Source organism: Melospiza melodia, chromosome 1, assembly GCF_035770615.1.
Source record: "Melospiza melodia melodia isolate bMelMel2 chromosome 1, bMelMel2.pri, whole genome shotgun sequence".
NCBI classification, from domain to species: Eukaryota; Metazoa; Chordata; class Aves; order Passeriformes; family Passerellidae; genus Melospiza; species Melospiza melodia.
In genome coordinates, this window is record NC_086194.1 from 96,552,742 (window position 1) to 96,571,050 (window position 18,309).

General features: G+C 36.1%; 1 protein-coding gene across 2 annotated transcripts in view; it reads left to right on the forward strand.

The window, feature by feature from the left end:
• The window catches only part of CDH12 (cadherin 12), a 532,349-nt gene that overhangs the window by 124,870 nt on the left and 389,170 nt on the right, over positions 1-18,309 (forward strand). The window lies entirely within an intron of this gene.

Genomic DNA, 18,309 nt, shown 5'->3' on the forward strand with positions numbered 1-18,309 from the left:
CCTAAATCTATCCAAAATCTACCATCTTTCAGTTTAAAACTGTTGCCCCATGTCCTGTTTCTACAGGCCTTGGTAAGGACTCTCTTCCAGTCTGTCATGTAAGCCTTCATGCATTGAAAGGACACAATGAGGTCTCCCTGGAGCCTTCTCCAGGCTGAGCAACCCCAACTCTCTCCGCCTGTTCTTGCAGGAGACATGTTCCACCTCTCTGACCGGTAATAGATTTACAGTTACATTATGTGCTGAAGACTTTTCAAATTACTGTATTGAATGTTGAACAAAGACTCTAACTATACTTCATGTAAGTAATCCAGAGACTAAACAAGTGGATCCCAAAAAATGTCTTTACTATTTAAGCACATCTACATTGTGACAGACAAGAGTCGTTTTGCCTGTTGCTTTTGATGACCTTTTCAGCAGCATAAAATCTTTCTGAATTAAATTGCATTAATGATAATTTTATTTTTTAAATTAGTATTCGGAAAAATAGATATCCTTATCAGGTTGCAAAATCAATTGGCAAGCGACAGAAATGGGTCTGCTGAGAAGATTGTTGTTAAAGTGGCACAAAGTACACATATATGCAAGTTCTTACAGCCTAGATTTGAACCTAGAAACCAGGCAAGCATATTAAAACAACACAAAAGTTGTGGATTTCCTGAAAAATGAGGATTTATTATATATAGTTGATTCAGAAAATTCATCCCATTTCAAGGTTGTGGATGATGCCAGCTAGAGAAATATAATTTTTGTTAGGATCCTGGGCTAAAATTGATAAATGCTTCTACTGCTGTTCAGGAAGCAATGGTTTTCCTTAGAACTCTTTAACAGTGATTTTAACTTTTGTTGTATAAGCCTTACTGGAGACTTAAGCAGGTACCTCTTTCTTATGCAGTTTTTCTATAACACTTTCTAAAATTCTCAGTAAAACCAAGATTTTGGGAAGTGCATTGACAGTGTTGACTGTCCAGTTCCTAAGTTGCTATTCGTCCAACAGCATCAAGGAGGTACCATGAAGAGTCAATAATTCTAATCGGGGGCAACTAGAATTTTTTTCAAGTGAAGCCCTAGTATAAATTGATCTTCACATTCATTTAACAAATCTGTTCATAATGGTTTAAAATTGCATCATTAATGTGTTAACACATCATAATGGTCTGGTCTCTCTCCCTGTATTGCACTTAGCAATACTGTTTTTAAAAAAATACCTGAATGTTCCAGAAAATTGATACCAAACTCCTGGGAACGATTACTGAGCAATGAATTATTGCAAGAAACCAGTTGATATGGCATGCTTCAACAAATTAATTTTCTGTTTTGCTGGAGATATATCTGCTTTCTTAAAGCCGTCTACCAAGCCTCCAAGCCTGAAAGGAAAAATTATCATGGAAAAGAGTGATTTTTTTTTTTTTCCTCTTCTTGATTGCTTTGTTTCCATTCAACTGTCTGTGGTCTGTAAGCACAATGAAAGGCAAACAAATGAAACCAGTGCATGACAGGAACTGAAACAGCGCTACCTGGAAAACTATTTGTAAACAGTTAGGAGTCCAAACTTTTTTCCTGTTTTCCATAAGCAAACTGTAACTGTACATAAAGAAAACAATCCTGAGTTTCCAAGATGAAGGGATACCTAGAATAACAAATATTACATGCAATTAAGAAAAAGCTTTTGCTGGGAAAGAGGTAGATATGTCATAATGAGAAATCTATTCCAAGCATATATGGTAAACTATGCGAGGTGAGAAGAAGTGTGTGTTTCATGGAAATTTGTGAGAATTTTGAGCGCAAAAAGTAGTGGATGTATACACAAGAAAAGCATAAAGCTAAATTGAAGATGGTACAAAGCTGAGCCTTAAGCTAATAAAGAGAATATATCTTTTTAAAGAAAGTAGAAATTCCCTTGCACTTTCTTACTGCCTGATGCACCTATGACCACCATTTTTTCCCTAATTTTCAATTTTTCCTTTGAAATGGGAATTTTTTGGTGCATGTTCTGTAGTCACTACTGAGACTGGATAGATGAGTTTGACTTCTGGACAAATCAGTGCTACTTCTCGCAAATTTATTTTGGTGTTTCACTGCTGTCATTTTATGACATCTCTGTCTACTTAGGATGAGTTGATAGCTAAAGCCTTAGGGAGACTTACTGTCATCTGCCTTCTTGACATATTGCTTGCTCCTAAATTTCTTTGTTTACACTATAAATGAGAATAAGGTAAATTTTTTCTCAATTTCAGCCCTGTAATAGAACATGGAAGAAATCAAATTTAGTGTTTCTTATATTGGTAGACTTAGGTAAGTCTGATCCCTTCTACTGCAGAAAAACCTTGTGTTGTAAAATGAAGCAATATGATGATGATATCTTTTGTCCAATAGTAATGATCTTTCTTATAAGTGAAGCATGCATGGTTAGACAACTTTACTTATTCAGTGTTCTTCTTATAGACTTTCCCTGTATAATGTCTTTTTCCCCCAGTTACTTTCTGGGATTGGTTTATTTCATCTGAGAGCTCTTGTAGGACATAGCTTTGTGCTTTACAACCAGGGTTCCAAACCTTGTTTGCCTTCGAGAAGATTCCTTCCTTTCTATTGATAAGGATGCCTGTTTGAAATTATAACTCAGCGTAATCGGTTCCATTCCTATATCTGCTCATGGACTCATTCCATGCAGAATGAAGCCATTTTTTTCTTCTTTTTCCAAAAATCTAAAGAGAGTTAGATAAATTAATCTGGTACTGTAGTTGTACTAATATTTGTTCTGTTGAACTCCAGTCTAAATTGATGTCTACTTTTGTCTAACAGCAAAATTGCCTGTAACTGCTCATGACTCCATAGCTGAAAATGAACACCAAATTAGTATTGATGCTTTATTAGAATGCTCAAATTAGTTTTAATTCGAAGTGTGTATGTATGTGTCTTAGCATCACAGCATACTCTGAAATTTGAAAATGGAATAGACATCAAAAATAAAGATTGAATTGTTAATGAAAATTGGGCTTGTTTTCATTTTTAAAATTAATTGACTCAGTCTCCTGATTATAACTAATTGACTCGGTATTTTAGGCCTGAACTTCACGCCTGAGTATCACCCCTCTTCCTATGAACTTAATTAACCAACTTACTTTAATTACAGTACTGTAAACAGCCTGATAAAGTTCAAAAAATTCATTCCCTCAAAAATGGCGAAACAGTGTGTGCATACTACTATATTATTCTGTTATTGGTGGGAATAGACTTGAGTACATGCAACTGGGAAAAACCATGAAAGAGAATTAAGCCCATAGTAAAAAACATCGTATGGAGTGGTGTGTTTGAACCCTGGCTAGTTTGTAACTGTGCATGTGGATGCATTTCAAATGCTAGTAGGCATGTCTGTCTACACGTAGGTTTAAAGGAAAGGGTTAAACTAAAAGAAAAATCAACAAAATCCCTTTGTGTTTTAGCAGCGCTGCACTGGGAGCCAGTTGAGATTCCAGTCACATGTTCTGTTTCTCCTGAAGTTTTTCTTTTATTTTCTGCAGTTTTTGAACAGAGGCAGTTTGTAACCGGAGACTGCTGCCTGCTACGTCTTCAGATTAGTCAAGACAACCACCAAAATCAAAGGCTCTATTTCTGCTGAAAATATGTGTGTATAATTCTATAATTCTGCATTACAATCATAGAGTAATTGGGTTCAAAGGGGCCTTGGGAGGTCCCCTAGTCTGACTTCTTGCTCAAAGCAGGATCAACACAGAGTCAAGACCAGATCTTAAAAATCTTCAAGGATGGAAACTGCGCAACCTCTTTGGAGTACTTGTTCTACTGCCTAATTATCCCCACAGTGATTTCTCTGCTCCCCGCCACAAGTCCTTTCCCCCCTTATATCAAACTGCAATCTGTGTTTTTTACTTCATGTCCATTGTGTCTCATCTTCCAGCTCAGTGCAAAGAGCTCCTTCCCAAAGGGCAACAGCTCGGCTTAGCCCTCCCTTGCTGAACTTGACTCAGTTATTCAACATCTGCTTTGTGCCCAGGGTCCAGAACTGGACACAGTATTCCAAATATTGTCTCACTAGCACTGACTAGGAGAGACTAATCCTCCCTCCAGCCTCCTGGCTGTGCTCCTGTTAGCGCACGCCAGGATGCCGCTGGCATTCCTTGCGGCCAGGACACCCTGCTAACTCAGGCTGAAATATAAACATCCCTGCTTGTCTCTTGGGAATATAAAGTTTGCCACACAAGGCTGAATTTTTTTCTTTGGAATTCACCTGTGTGCAATATTTCAGATGAAAGTAGGAAGAGTCATGGTGTTCTAAATTGGAGCACAATAAATTCTCTGATCAATTCGCTGCCTGACGCATGGGTGTTCTGACTAATCTGTACATTGTTCTAAAACTGAAAAATCCCTTTTTGGCTATATGAGTGTTAGCATTGACTTTCACAGCTCCTTTACCAAGGACAAAATGATACTGGCTTGCATAAACTGAACCTTTAACTTTTTTCATCCTACAAAAAAATACACTTCGAACTTCTTTCTTTCACATGTATTTAATACAGTCAAAATATATCCTGAGGGTTTGGTTGTTTTTTGTTTTTGTTTTTTTTTTTTTTTTTTTGGGGGGGGGGGTTATTTAAAGAAAAAAAATAAAAAAGGTCACTCAGGCAAGTATCTAATTATTTATGTTGAATTGTACCTTTAAGGCATATGATGCATCTGCTTTTGAAGTAGTATTCATATTTGGAAATAGTTATTCATTTCAAATTGCCTCAAGCTGGTGGAAAGTTCCTCTAAGATTTAATCAAATTCAAGTTATTTGCTTTAGGAATCTGACAGAAAAATAGTTTATTCCTGACAAATTTTTAATTGTTCTGCTATAAAGTAGAAAACAGTTCTCTTCACTAACTTTCTGTAGAATAAGCTAAAAAAATGTTCTATTTAAAGACCTTTTTTATAATAGATAAAATGAACATAAAAGCTCTTTATGCTACTTTTCTGGCTGTTTGTCCCCTTTCAGGTTAGTACTGGTAATACATTTCATCTGTTATCATAAAAGAAAGTCAGCCAAAGGCAGAAGAAGTTTATATGTTGTTTTGTGGCTTTTGTCCTATCAACTCAGCCAACATATACATCATGTCAATTGAATTTATCTCTGAAATGTCTTGAGCCCAAAACAAGGAGTGCAGTTATAATGAGAAATTTATAAGAGGTTATCTTTGAAATAAAAGATAAATTAATTACTCTAACAATTTATTATTCTAACAAATAGCTAAAGAATAAAATGTTATATGCATATCAACATTTTAATCAGAATTGCACTTTGCTTGTAGCTGTTGAGCCAAATATTCTGTTCATGAGGTTCAGTGATAACTGAAAGAAAAGACACTAAATCTACTTGTGAAATCTTTCATTTTGCATTCAATTTCTTGTCATAAATCCCTACATTGATATCAACTTCTTTTGACAGTTGCACTTATATTAGCTTGTTTCATTCTTAGTAATTAAATTTAATTTTGACCTTCTTATGGTTCTTGTCTTTTGCCCACCAGTAATTATAAATCATTAGGTGGTGGGAAAACTACTTGCAGAATTGTTATCCTTTCTCAAAAAGCTAACTGGTTTGTGCATAACTATGCTTAAGGGATAAATCTTGTCTGCCTTGGACTTCTGAACTAGCCAAAATTCATTCACAACAGATGCTGGTAATTTACTTTGCATCTTTAACTTCTACTTCTTCCTTTTTTCCATTTAACCTGAACGAGATGATTTTTTTAGAATTAGAGAAGTTAATAAGACATTTAACTTTTTATTATCTATTCTAATACTTTTTCTTTCATAGATGCCTAACTTTGAAATCCTCTCTAATTTTACTCTAGTTTGTCTGAAACTTTCAATGTAGATGACCTGAAACTTGGTTTCAGGAGAAAGAAAAAAAAAAAAGGCAATATTGCTTTTTATCTGTATTTTACCATCTATGTACAGCCTTTTCTTTTATATAATTTAGTGATCTGCTTGAGTTTTTTTCTCTCACTCTGTCAAGGCTTTTATACTTCAGGCTTGGCTTCCTCCAGCATATCTGTCTACCTTCATCTGTTGTAAAGAAACACATATAAGGGAAACTTCAAGAGGAACTTGTGATAAAATATAGAATAAACGATCAAATTTCTCTGTGTAATCATGGGCTAATATAAAGGAACTGTTCATTGTACAGGATTTTCTTCCTTGCACCTTTGGTTGCTGCTCACATAAAACAATCCTGAAATACTCTGCAACTTCTATAAAGGTGCAGCTACTAATTAGCTGCTCTGGTCTGTAATGCAAGAGAACACCTAAGTACATGGACCATAGTAGTAAACTTTAAGGTCAAGTAGATGGAAGGGGGAACTAAAGTCAAAATTATGGATTGGAACCAAGTTCAGCTACTATTGAGGCTTTAATGCTTTAGAAACTCTTCAAGGGTTTGCATTTTAAGAGGGTTTTTAGTGTGGAGGGTTGTTGGTTGGTTTTTTTTTTTTTTTTTTTGAGTTTTTTTTTGAGTTTTTTCCTTCCAAAAAAAATTGGAATTTTTGTTGGTAAGTTTGCACTTTTGTTTATGAGAGATTCGTGCTAGTGCTAGTTGTGCTGTATCATGTTTCCTTGCAACTTAATGTGAGTTTTTAACCTAAGCAGTTGGGTGCCATTCATAGTCCTTATGGTCACTAATTAAATTAAAAGAGACAAAAAATTCAACACCTGATGACTGCTTCAGGATGTATATTTGTCAAGCACATAAGGTGGTTTTATGTGACTCTAAAACACTGCTTACAGTAGTTCCAATACAACCAAATTCTAATTTGGAAAATTTCCCAAGGCCAGGAATGGTGTCTAATGACTGCAATTAGAAAAAACACGTCAGTATTATACCAGTTACTCATGCTTATGTTATTTTCATCACTTGACTAATTTAATTTTTGTTTAACTTGTCTCCTCCTTTATCTGCAGCTGTATATGTTTCCAGCTGAAAATCTTATGCTGCATATGTTTGTTCTGACATGCTCCCTTGTCAGAGTCTGTCTGTGCTCAGCCTGGTGCCGGTTGCTGTTGCCAAGGGCCAGTTCTGCTCTGCTGTCCCTGACAGCCGACTGAAGTGATGGAGAAGCCAACATGCAGAGCTGTAGATGCCTGTCCCTGTGGGAGGCTGAGCCATCCAAAACACTCTGACCAGCGCTACCTCTGTCCTTGCTGGAGTGCTGCGTGCTCACAGGTGTGATAACTAGACGCTTGGCAAGATATTTTCTTTCTTTACTATTAAATTACCAAAATAGCCCATTGCTATTAACACAATGCAGAGTTTTAAAGAAAGTTTCGTGAGCATGAACTGAAATCCAAAAATATCTGGGTTGTATGACTCAAGAAACTGTAGTATTAGATTATTCATGTGTTTTGGGCTTCAGAACACTACAGTATTTTCACTTGCTTTAGCTTTTCAGGTAAGGAAAATTTTTGAAAATCATGTGAATTAAAAATCTTTTGGCAAAAGAGACTAGCATACTTTTGGCTTTGTAAATCACTTGCCCTCTTAATTTGTATACTAATTAATACAATTGAAGGCTTATGTGGGAAACTTAGTATGATAGATAAAATTAAAGAGGAGTTTTTCAGCATATTTACTTGCTCATGTAGGCAATATTGCCTACAGAATTATGAAGGATGTAGATCATGACATGGAATTCTATCATCTGTGAAAAAGTCATGGGAAATAAAGGAGTTCAGGGAACAATGAAGAAGTCAGTTTAAATTGTGTAATTATTGTCAACCTGCTAATAATTTTGCAGAGACAAAAACATTGCCTCGTGAAGTGTAACAGTATAAATAAGTAATATTTCATCATCACAATAATAATAATAGATAAAAATGTATTGTATTTCCTGTTTGTGAAGTAATTGAGTAGCAGTAAACATGGGGCAAACTGATAACTGCTGGAATGAACACAAACAAATAGAAAATAATTACACCTTTTGTAGACAGAATTAAAACATTCCCGCTCCTGCATAATAATAGGAATTAAGATTAATCTAGATGTAGAAAAGAAATTCTGCTAATTTGCATGATCATCACCATGCCTGGTTTATCCAGGTACAGGTGCTGATAATATTCACAAGAACCTTACTAAAAATGTCTTTACACTGGTATTGTAATGTGCACACATACAAAAGAATTTATACGCCTAATTCAAGATGTGCACTAGGTAGAATGAAAAGCCATATGTTTCATTTTGAAAGGAAAATCACATTCTGTGACATTTCCAGTGTATGCCTACATGCCTCATGACAACCCTGCAAAATTGTTGTGAAATATACAACTCAAAACAAAAATTTTATTGGAGGGTTATAAACGTGAAGAAAACAAATTCTGTGATGTCTCACCATTTAAAAAGATTGTTTTAGAATGAGTGGAATTTTTCTGATGTATCAGTAAGTTGTATAAGTGTGCTTTTAGGCTTGGCAGAAATCAGGCGAGAGGTAAGTCAGTCTTCCAAATCCTGGGATCAATATTCATCCAATAGACTTTTTTTTTTTTTTACTGTTATGCAGAGCAGACTGTTGTTTTTGTTTTGTTTTACTCAATATACCAGCCTTTTCTTGTGGATAGCTTCCAAGGAATATAGGTGAATTTTTATTCATAACAGCCAGTGAACACCAGCTTAAAAGAATCACCTTAGTTTCCTTTATTTCCTTATCATAAGAAGTAGCTTTAGTAAGCAATTTTGTGCTGTATGAAAACCAGAGAGTAAGTTGGGATTTTTTGGAGGTTTTTTTGGATGGTTCTCAAAAAGGGGTGATTACAGAATGTTGGAAGATACTGTGATAGAGTAATTATATGCATATCCTAAGTGGGTAAAAAAGCTCCTTGATGCTGGTATTTGTACCCTCAGCCTGGTCTATTATTCACAGTCAGACTTATAGTGCACAAAAAGCCCTGTAAATTGCATCATTTCTGCTCACAGGTCCAATATTTTAAAGCCTATCCAAAGCCTGTCTTGGCATACATTAGGCAAGATACCTAACATACCTATGATGTGTTAATATAGCTGGAATATATTAAAGTCAATGTCTGCCACATCTCTGAGCATGTTACTAAGGATGACAATTTACAACATTTTTACACTTTTTTTCCTAATAAGTGCTTTTTCATATTTTTCATGCTAGCTTCAATAAAAATGATCCTAAAGATAAGCTTTCATTAAAAATCTGAGTGGTTTATAGAACCTAGCCCATCAGTTCTTTTGTTAATGAAGAAAAATCCTGGTGTCTATCTTGATATGTTTAGCACATCAATGCTTTTAAACATGTGCATAATATATATGCAGCAGTTCAGAGTTTTTGGTTATTTTGTGGCTGTACTACAGAGCTGTACCATTTGAACAGGGTGTCACACAGCTTGGTTGACTGCAACCAGCTTTATTCTTCTTGTTGTAATTGGTGGTAAAAGGACATGAAAGATGTGTTTGTACTGACAGCAATGCAAACCTCTGGTTGTCACAACACTTGAGCACCTTTGTTGGTTGCTGTAGTGGTATTGGCATTTTTATGTTTTTGGAATATTGCTGAATAATTGTAGCCTGAATTACCAATGCAAAAAAGGATTTGTTGCACATCAGCTTTCCCAAACTGGATTCTTAAGTGTGCACACATATTTATTGATATGTCAATTTTTAAATGTGAGAATATATGTGTATTATGTATTTATTAAACCAACATTTCATTTCCTGCATTTAAAATGCTAGATGTGCATCATTGTGCTTGCCGCCATTGCAGACATCTGACTTTTACTAGATAGATACTTTTTTTCCTGAATTTACAAGCTGAGGAAACAGGCAATTTCATAACTCTAGACAGTGCATCTGTGCTGGATTAAATATTTTGCCAGTTGTGATAGATAATTTGCTTAAGCCTAAAAGAGTTCAGAGCAAAAAGGAAAATATTCTCTGAAGGAAAATATATAGAGAAGTAAAACGATTGAGTACCTAATAAAGGACTGCTAAATCTAGCTTTGCTTATAAGCACCCTCATCTTTTTCTCAAGTACTTTAATATGACTGGATTCCCTCTGCCAGAGTGTAGTACAGTTGGGATACAGGACAGTGCAATGGCTGCCTGTTGTATGCAACCACACAAATGCACAGCAAAAAATATAATTTGGCTATGCCAGATCATGGTCTTGTCATAAGGCAAGTGACCAATTTCAAACAAGGTGCTGTCCATACTCATACATATGTGCATATATCTTTATATATATATCTGTATATATCTGAATAAATATGTGCAGGTCAACTTTTCCTCTGTGTGTTGCTCTCATACCATGATGACCAGTCCTGTGTCCCTTTTGCTTAGGTAAAACAAAAAGGGATTTTTGTGGGCAAGGTTTCAAACCTTTTGGTGGACAATGTTTCAAATAGGGAAACTGACCTCTCTATAAATTTCTTGGTCATTACTTGATACTAGTCATTATTAAAAATAGAAGGCTATTCAAATTTGTCTTCTGTAGTTTGGAATATGATCTGTACTTACAGTTAAAAAAAGCATAATTTGGGCAGTCTCGCCATCTGCTTACTAATTTGTGCATCTGTGGTCTTGTAGGGCATGGAATCTGTATGTTAATAGTGTGTGGCTTTGGTTTTCTGAAGTTTAGGAAACTGTACTTATTTCTGCAGCTGAATTACCAGTCTGTGCTGAAGTTCCTGGGTATACCAGTGAGAGCCTCTGTCTGTATAAACTATATTGGTTTGAACTGGGCTTTTTTGTTCTCACCTTGCTCCTTTTTTAGCCAACATGGTTTCTTCTCTGCTGATCCATGGGAAGATGTGGATAACAAAGCTCTGGGCTTCCTATGGGAAAATTTCTTGTCTTGCATTTGCCATTTATGTGTGATTCCCCTCTCACCTGATGTTGGAAGCATAAATGTTCATGTCTAATATAAGTTATATATCTGAGCCTCCTCCTAAGTCATGTGTATTGCAGTAAGGACTCTCCCACCAGCCTTTCAGCAGGAAGACCTGTCCTTTTGGCTATGGTTCTCTGTTTCCAGAATAAGGACCTCTGGGGTCAGCTAAGGTGGAAAGCTGAGCTGTTACAAGCCAGCTCAAGTCAGCCCCACTGACCTTGACTTCTCATGGAGCAAAGGCCCAGATGCAGCTATGCCAGCTGGCTGGATTTCTTGCCTCAGATGCCAACTGAGTGAACACCTGATTGTGAATTAAACCATCATGGTATTCCTGCTAAACCAGAGGGAGCAAGCAGCTAGCTTCTTACTGCCTTTCCTTCTAGTACCTTATGCCAATACAGCAGGAGAAATTTCTGCTACCAGGCACTGCAAGGACATAGAAGTGTCAGTAATTCTTTCAAAGTTGTAGTTTCTTAACTTTTTACTGCTTCTTTTGAAATTGCATTTACGCAATTTTTCCACCTTTACCAGCTGCTGTCAAACCTAAACCTAGAAGCTTCTTCTTTGGGATATTTGGGTTGTTGCACGTTTCATCAGTTCCCCTTAGGTACTTTGATCTGTTGTTTTGGAGCAGATAGCAAGACCAGGGTCTAAGGGGAGAAGGCTGTAAAAGGAAAAATGTTCTCAAGTGATGCTGCCTCTTATGTAGTACGTGAACAGCTTTTGTTAGTACCAGACATTTCTTCAAAGGATATTATTTGTCTCTGTCTAGTAGTGTTAGACAAAAAAACTAGCAAAGAATTGATGATTAGGTGTCATGATATTTCTTGACTTCTGTGTTTCTTGTAGCTAGTGCTGTCTGTTCAGCCCAAGCCAAAGTGATGACTATCCATTATTTTTCTTTTGCTACCTCCTCCTCCTGCAATTAATTATTGACTCTGCTTTGCTATAAGCCAGTTCATAATGAGTGTTAAGATTTTTGGAAATTATTTTAGGCTCTAGAAAAAGAAATAGCTAATTAAAATTACTAAATGGCGTTAAATTTCTGAAGATGTTATGTATTGGTGGTGAAATCTCCTACAAATGCAACCTTTCAGTCTAAGAAACCAACAGTGGTCCAAGCAATCACAAATTGGCTGTACAATGCTAACAAAAAAACTGAATCTACATATAGAGACCCCACTCATGTAAACTCCACCCCCAAAATGAAAATGTTGTATGTTGTTTATTGCATTCAATACATATGATTTCTTTGAGCCAAGAAATGTTAGGTGTATCCTTTAGAAAGCTCTTACAGTAAAATGTGGTTCAGTGATTACATCTCTAAGATAACAAACAAAACAAAACAATTTTTATCTAAAAATTATTTATCATTAGATTACTATAATTGGCCTTAAAAGCAGACTAAAGTCCATGTAGGAACATTGTTGATGTTTCAAGAGGTTTAAAATTATATTTTGGAAGATGCAGTTTGGAGATGGTTTTCTCATTGTGTGGTAAGCAACTCTTACAATACAATAATTTATCCTTATAAATAAAACAAATGCATGTTGGGGAGCTCAGTGTTAAAATCTGAAGTTGTCTTAAGGTGGTTGAGTCATCCCTATGTCATAGTACTGTAAAAAGAAGTTAGAGAAGTACTTGACAGACTTCTAAGCAAGAAAAACTAAAAATGTTAACATAGTTTATCCTCAAGTGGAGAATATTCCATGTGTAGTTTATTCTATTGTTTCAAAGGTTTATATTCCTTTTTCCTTTGTCTGCATTTCAATATTGCCTTTAAATTATTTTTTGAAATGAAAAAATACACAAAATAGATTTATTTTTGAATGGTTTGTGTACTGCTTTTGGTGACTGCATCTTGAAGGTGTTTTCCACTAGTAAATGTGTTCACTCGTTTAAAAAAATAATGAGAAATTTCAAAACAAACTTTGTGTAATGAACCAGTGCTTCTAAATTTTTGGTACACATTTAAATATGCTGATGTAGCTATTCTGAAGATGCATTGTTAGCTAAGGAAATGACCTATAATTCTGTTGTATTTGAGTTCAAGGACACCACAGCTGGAACACAGTACATAGACTAAAACAATATAAAAACAATTAATATCTTTTTTGTGGTTGCTCAGCCAAACTCTGAAGCCAGAGTAGGACCATGATTTCTGACACCACTAAATTTGTTAAACTAGTTTTTAGAAACTTCAGGAGGCACTCTTGCTGTTGGGAGAAAAACATTCAGGGCAGTTTTTTCTGAGGCATTACCTCCCTGGTACCTGTTAATTCCCTGAATCATTCTCTGACTTTAATGATAGCTTTATAACCCTGGAATTAATTCAGTAATTGATTCACATAACCTTCATTACAGTGTGAAGTAATGGAACTCTGATTGTACATGAGCCAGACTATAATCAGTGATGCATGCACTCTGTAAGAAAAATCCTGTCAGAAGTGAATGATCTTTATGGGCTGTAGATATTTAAAAGTACAAGATGACAACAAAAAAAAAAATCCAAATAAATAATCAATATCTTCTTTTCTTTAACTAATGGAAATCCAGTTTAAGAGAATTCTGTTGTGTCTGTATATATCAGGAAATTCAGCATAATTTTAATCATTTACTGGCTTTCCAATAGAGTCACAGTGTCTGTGTCTGTCAGTTTTCTGTGATAGCTTTTGAATATATTGGCCAGTTCATCTTAAATTTGTCAGGCAGTAGAAGCCTTCAGGCAGCGAAGGAGTTTTGGCAAGTGCTGTGAAATTCTGAGGTGGGAGAGGAGTCTGTGCCTCTGTCCATGCAGAGGGCAGCACTGCAGGAAGGGCAGCCCAATGGTCTGGCCCCCGGTGCCGTGCCCAAGGCAGACACTGCTGGGGCTTTGACATGGATCTGACTTCATTTTAGCTGTCTAGCCAAAAATGGAAACAAGGAGTGGGAGGAAGCAAAATGCAAGGTTTTACATGGCACAGAGGAAAAGGGGGAAAATAACACTGTGGGAAAGAGGTGAGGGGAAGTGAGACACATGCTTGTAGTGAAAGAAGCTACTGCTGTATGGACAGAGGACCCTGCTTACTGAAATGTCCACACATTTTTAAGAACACTTAAAGACACATTCATTTTTGATCTACTGCTCCATATAGAAAGATCAGGAAGCTTTATCACTAATTGTGTACAGAGACTGTATGTCAAATCTTGACCTGCATACATCAGATATCTGCCCTATCTAATGCAAACTGAGACCGAAAAATAAGTTTTGTTTCTCAGAATACATGTGTAAAAATTGGTTATTTATTGGAAAGAAGTTTGTAGAAAATGGATAACTGCTGACAGTTAACCCAAACTACAAGTTTTTTGTTATCTATTGTAGCTCTAGGAGATAAATAGGTAAGAAAATTACATCTGCCCTGGTTTTGACATTTTCAGCTATTCATTTGAATATCCTATAGGGTAAAAAATTATCTGTCTCTGTCTGTCCTTCCAACAGACCTAGGACGTGTTTGTGAAATGTGAGCAGGTGCTGGAGACAGTCTGAAAAAGTGTCTATATATCTATATCTATCTATCTATCTATCTATCTATCTAAACACTTGGACTGCTTGGGAGAATGAAAAGCAGTATAACAATATATATTAGTCTGAATCTCACTAAAAAATGGTATTATTAAATAACAGAACTCCTTAAAGAATTTTTGGACCTGTTTGCTCCCAATAAAAGTAATGTCAAGAGAAAAAGAATTGCAAAGAAAAGTAAATCTGTTTGCAAAAACAAGTTGCTTTCCAATTTCTGATTGCACAGTACCTACAGAATCTGAATATTACTTATATATTCAATTACTTATACGTTAGATACTATATTTTGAAAGACTGGCAGCAGTCACCTTGACAGAAGAGGTTACAGTGACAGTGCTACTTTGTTGCCAGTAGCAACATCTGTGTTAAATGTGCTTTAATTAAGTTTGAATTTTGAAGTTTATGGCTGTCACAGTACTTGGTGACATTTTGTGAAAACGAGGTGGGAATATTAACACAGCTCATCAGCCAGGTAGCCTCTGCCCGCTGCTCTCTCTGCCAACTTGATGCTCCACATCCACTGTCCTCAAAGAAAGGTGACATCCTGCTGGAAGACATCTAGTGGGAAAGGGTAGAAAATTCTGGGGTCAGGTAATGTTGCATTCAGACACATAAGTCAGGTTCACTTAGATTAACTCCCTTCACAAGTTAACTCCAGTGTGTAACTCATGAACTTCTTTGAGTATAGAATCCAGTGAATTCATAGGGCTTCATCTTTTCCTACTACATTTGCAAAGTTACACATTGTTTAAATTGTCCTCTTACTACTGAGTTTAACCTGGCTCACTGTTTGAGACTCTTCTGGTTACTAGAAGCTCAAGTGGAAAAAGTAACAAGGATTTACAAAACCTACCAGGCAGAGAGAGGTTCCATTTTACCTGAAATGCACATTACTAATGACTATAGTGCAGATGCAATTGTGCTCAGAAAGGAGTGAGACTATGTAAAAGAACAAAGAAAATCCTCCTGTGATGAGCTGGCCATATCTCCCACTCCCTGCCTCCTTCCACCACTGGGGCAACATGGTAGAGCCCCTGAAGGAAGGAAGAGTGGGATGAAGGTTTTTTTTAAGATTCATTTTAATTCTCATTATCCTGCTCTAATTTTGATTGGTTATAAATTCAATTAATATCATCAAGTCTACTTTGCCTGTGACAGTAATTGATGAGTGATCTCTCCCTGTCCTCATTCATCTTTCTCATTCATCTTTCATTATAATTGTTTTCCTCTGCCCAGTTGCAGAGGTGAGTGATAGAGCACCTTTGGTGGTGGCTGAGCATCCAGGCAGGACCAAAGACTACACTTAGGCTATTTTATTATGTCCTGTTGCTGAGGAAAAGAAGCATGTTGGTAAACTAAAGTTGCAGTGCTCTGTGGTTTTTTGATAGTGCTGGGGGTTTTTTCTCTTTTTTTTTTTTTTTTTTTTTTTTTTTTCTGTTGTGTTGGGGTTTTTTGTTTTGTTTTGGTATTTTAGTGGGAGGTTTGTGAGAGGCAATTTTTCAGCTTTCGTCAGATAAGTATACAAGTGTCAGCAGTGCTGAATGAATGTATGTACTTTAATGAAATACAAGACTGAAATGTTGAACTCTTCTGGATCCATTATTTGGATTTGATGTATACGTAAAAACTGTGATACTTGTGTATTTGGTTTTCATTTGATATATTGGCTTATTTGGGGTTTTAGGTGCATGAGACAAGTAAGATTAATAGGGTTCTTTCATGCAAATCTGCAAAAAAATAGGAAAAAATTAGTGGAAATTCTATCTTGAAAATGGAGAAATACTCTTAATTATGTTATGTAAAGACCTTTCAATTTGCTACTTAATCTGTTTAACTGACTAACCTATCACTTTTTTTCTATTCAATATAGTGCTCTTTTCTAAAGAGGGAAGTGAAGGTTGAGGTTAGAGAATATTAGTGTAATTGTTATTATTTATGTGGTTTTTGGCAGTGAGACTTGTAGTATAAGGATGAGGCTGATTCAAACATTCACAGATGTGTCTCTGGTTTTGTTGGTTCTTTTCTGATACAAGTTGGATGAATATGGATATGTGAGATGAAGCATACTGATGAATAGTGCTGGAAGTTTATATGCTTTGCCAATGTTGAAAAATATTAGCTATCTCTGCTAATTCTTTTGTTCTTTTACCACAGATCTTTTTATTTACAGCTTGTGTTCATTGAGGTAGATTTAAACCTCATTTTTGTTCACCCAATATATAACCAGTGAATTTCCTATGTTGCCACTACAAAACCATATGTATGTACAGACAGAAATTGTTCATATATAAATATTGTTCAACAATGCAATTCTTTATTGCCTATTGCCATTTTTCTGTAATAAATGCATTTTCTACACTTGAAATGCAGGACCAATTTTTTCGTTGCTGTTATTGGTTCAGTGTAAAAATAACAGTTTTTAAAAAGCAGTCCAAATTAAAAATTGCATGTTGCATCTTTTTCTGTTCTCTGTGGAAGACGAAGAAGTTAATTTCCCTATTGATGTTTTTGATGCCATATTACTTAAGAAAATGAGCAGGAATATAAAAGCCTGTGTATAGATTTTGAAGGCATAATTGTGATGATCAAAACCTTATGGGAAAACAATTCTAAATGAACTTAAAATTCAATTTCTCAGGAAACAAAAGAGCTCTGAAAGCTCAGTGTCACTCTGAACAAAGCAATTCATTACCAGCCTGTTGAAACATCAGCTTTATTCTAATAGAAAACATGCACACAACCCATAATTGGGAGGTACTATTTGAAATAAATAGATATTTTTGTTTTAAAGCTGCCAAAATTATAGTCGATTCTAGTGTGAGTTATTAGTTTAATGGCTGAAATGCCTGCATCAAGCCCACGAAAGTTAATGTGAGTTGTCTTTGCCATGTGTATCACCAGTTGGAACTGTGGCAAGATAAAACTCATTTCTTGCAGGTGCAAAGCTGGAGATCTGGGAAATGTGTTCCCAGGAGTGTTGGTGTTGGCCAGATCAGCAACAGAGTCTTTCAATTTACCACACTTCTGAGCAGCTGTTACTCACAGGTGAAAAGCATTCACAAGGCTCCCTGCATCCATTCCCTTTACCTGCAGGCCAGAGGTGGCAGGTTTCTGTGGGCCTTATCAGCAGTTGTTTCACTGTGATATATGATAATGGGTTATCAATGAAATGGAAGTTAACCAGGCCAATAATCTATAAAAGAAAAACTTATTGCAATCACTGCAAGAACTGGATAATCAGTTGAAAGAAAAAACTCAAGTACTTATTTTATGGAGAGCCTCAATAACTGCTCACAGTGGAATTATTATTGTTTGACACACAGTAAATATTGAACAGAACAAGTTATGCATCTATAAAATACCTGCATGCAAAAAGTATTTGTGTGAGGCTAAACAGTGTAGATTGCAACATGAATATAAATTGGCAGGAAAGGATAAATACCACGTACAGCTGAGAATTGTGTTTCACTCTTTATGCACGTTATGAGAAGACCAGTGGACTTCTGGATTGATGGCAGTTCTCAAAACTAGAGAGGAGGGCTTGCCATCCCTTCTAAATGCCAGGCTGCCACTTTTTCTCTCCTGTTATCCGTAACACACCAGTGTACATACCCCTGACACACACACTGTGAATGGGGCTGGCCGTAAGAACATCCCTCCTGTTGTTCAGGTGTCCCAGACCCACAAACAGCCCTCACATAAGCCTGAACTGCACGTGTCGATCTTTTTCTTACCCACTGGCTAAACACGTTCAAACTTGCACACAAAATTCCCTCTGGTAGCTCCTCTTTGACCTACATTCACACTCATATCCAGTTGCAGATTTACAGCCTCTCCTATCTTCACTTC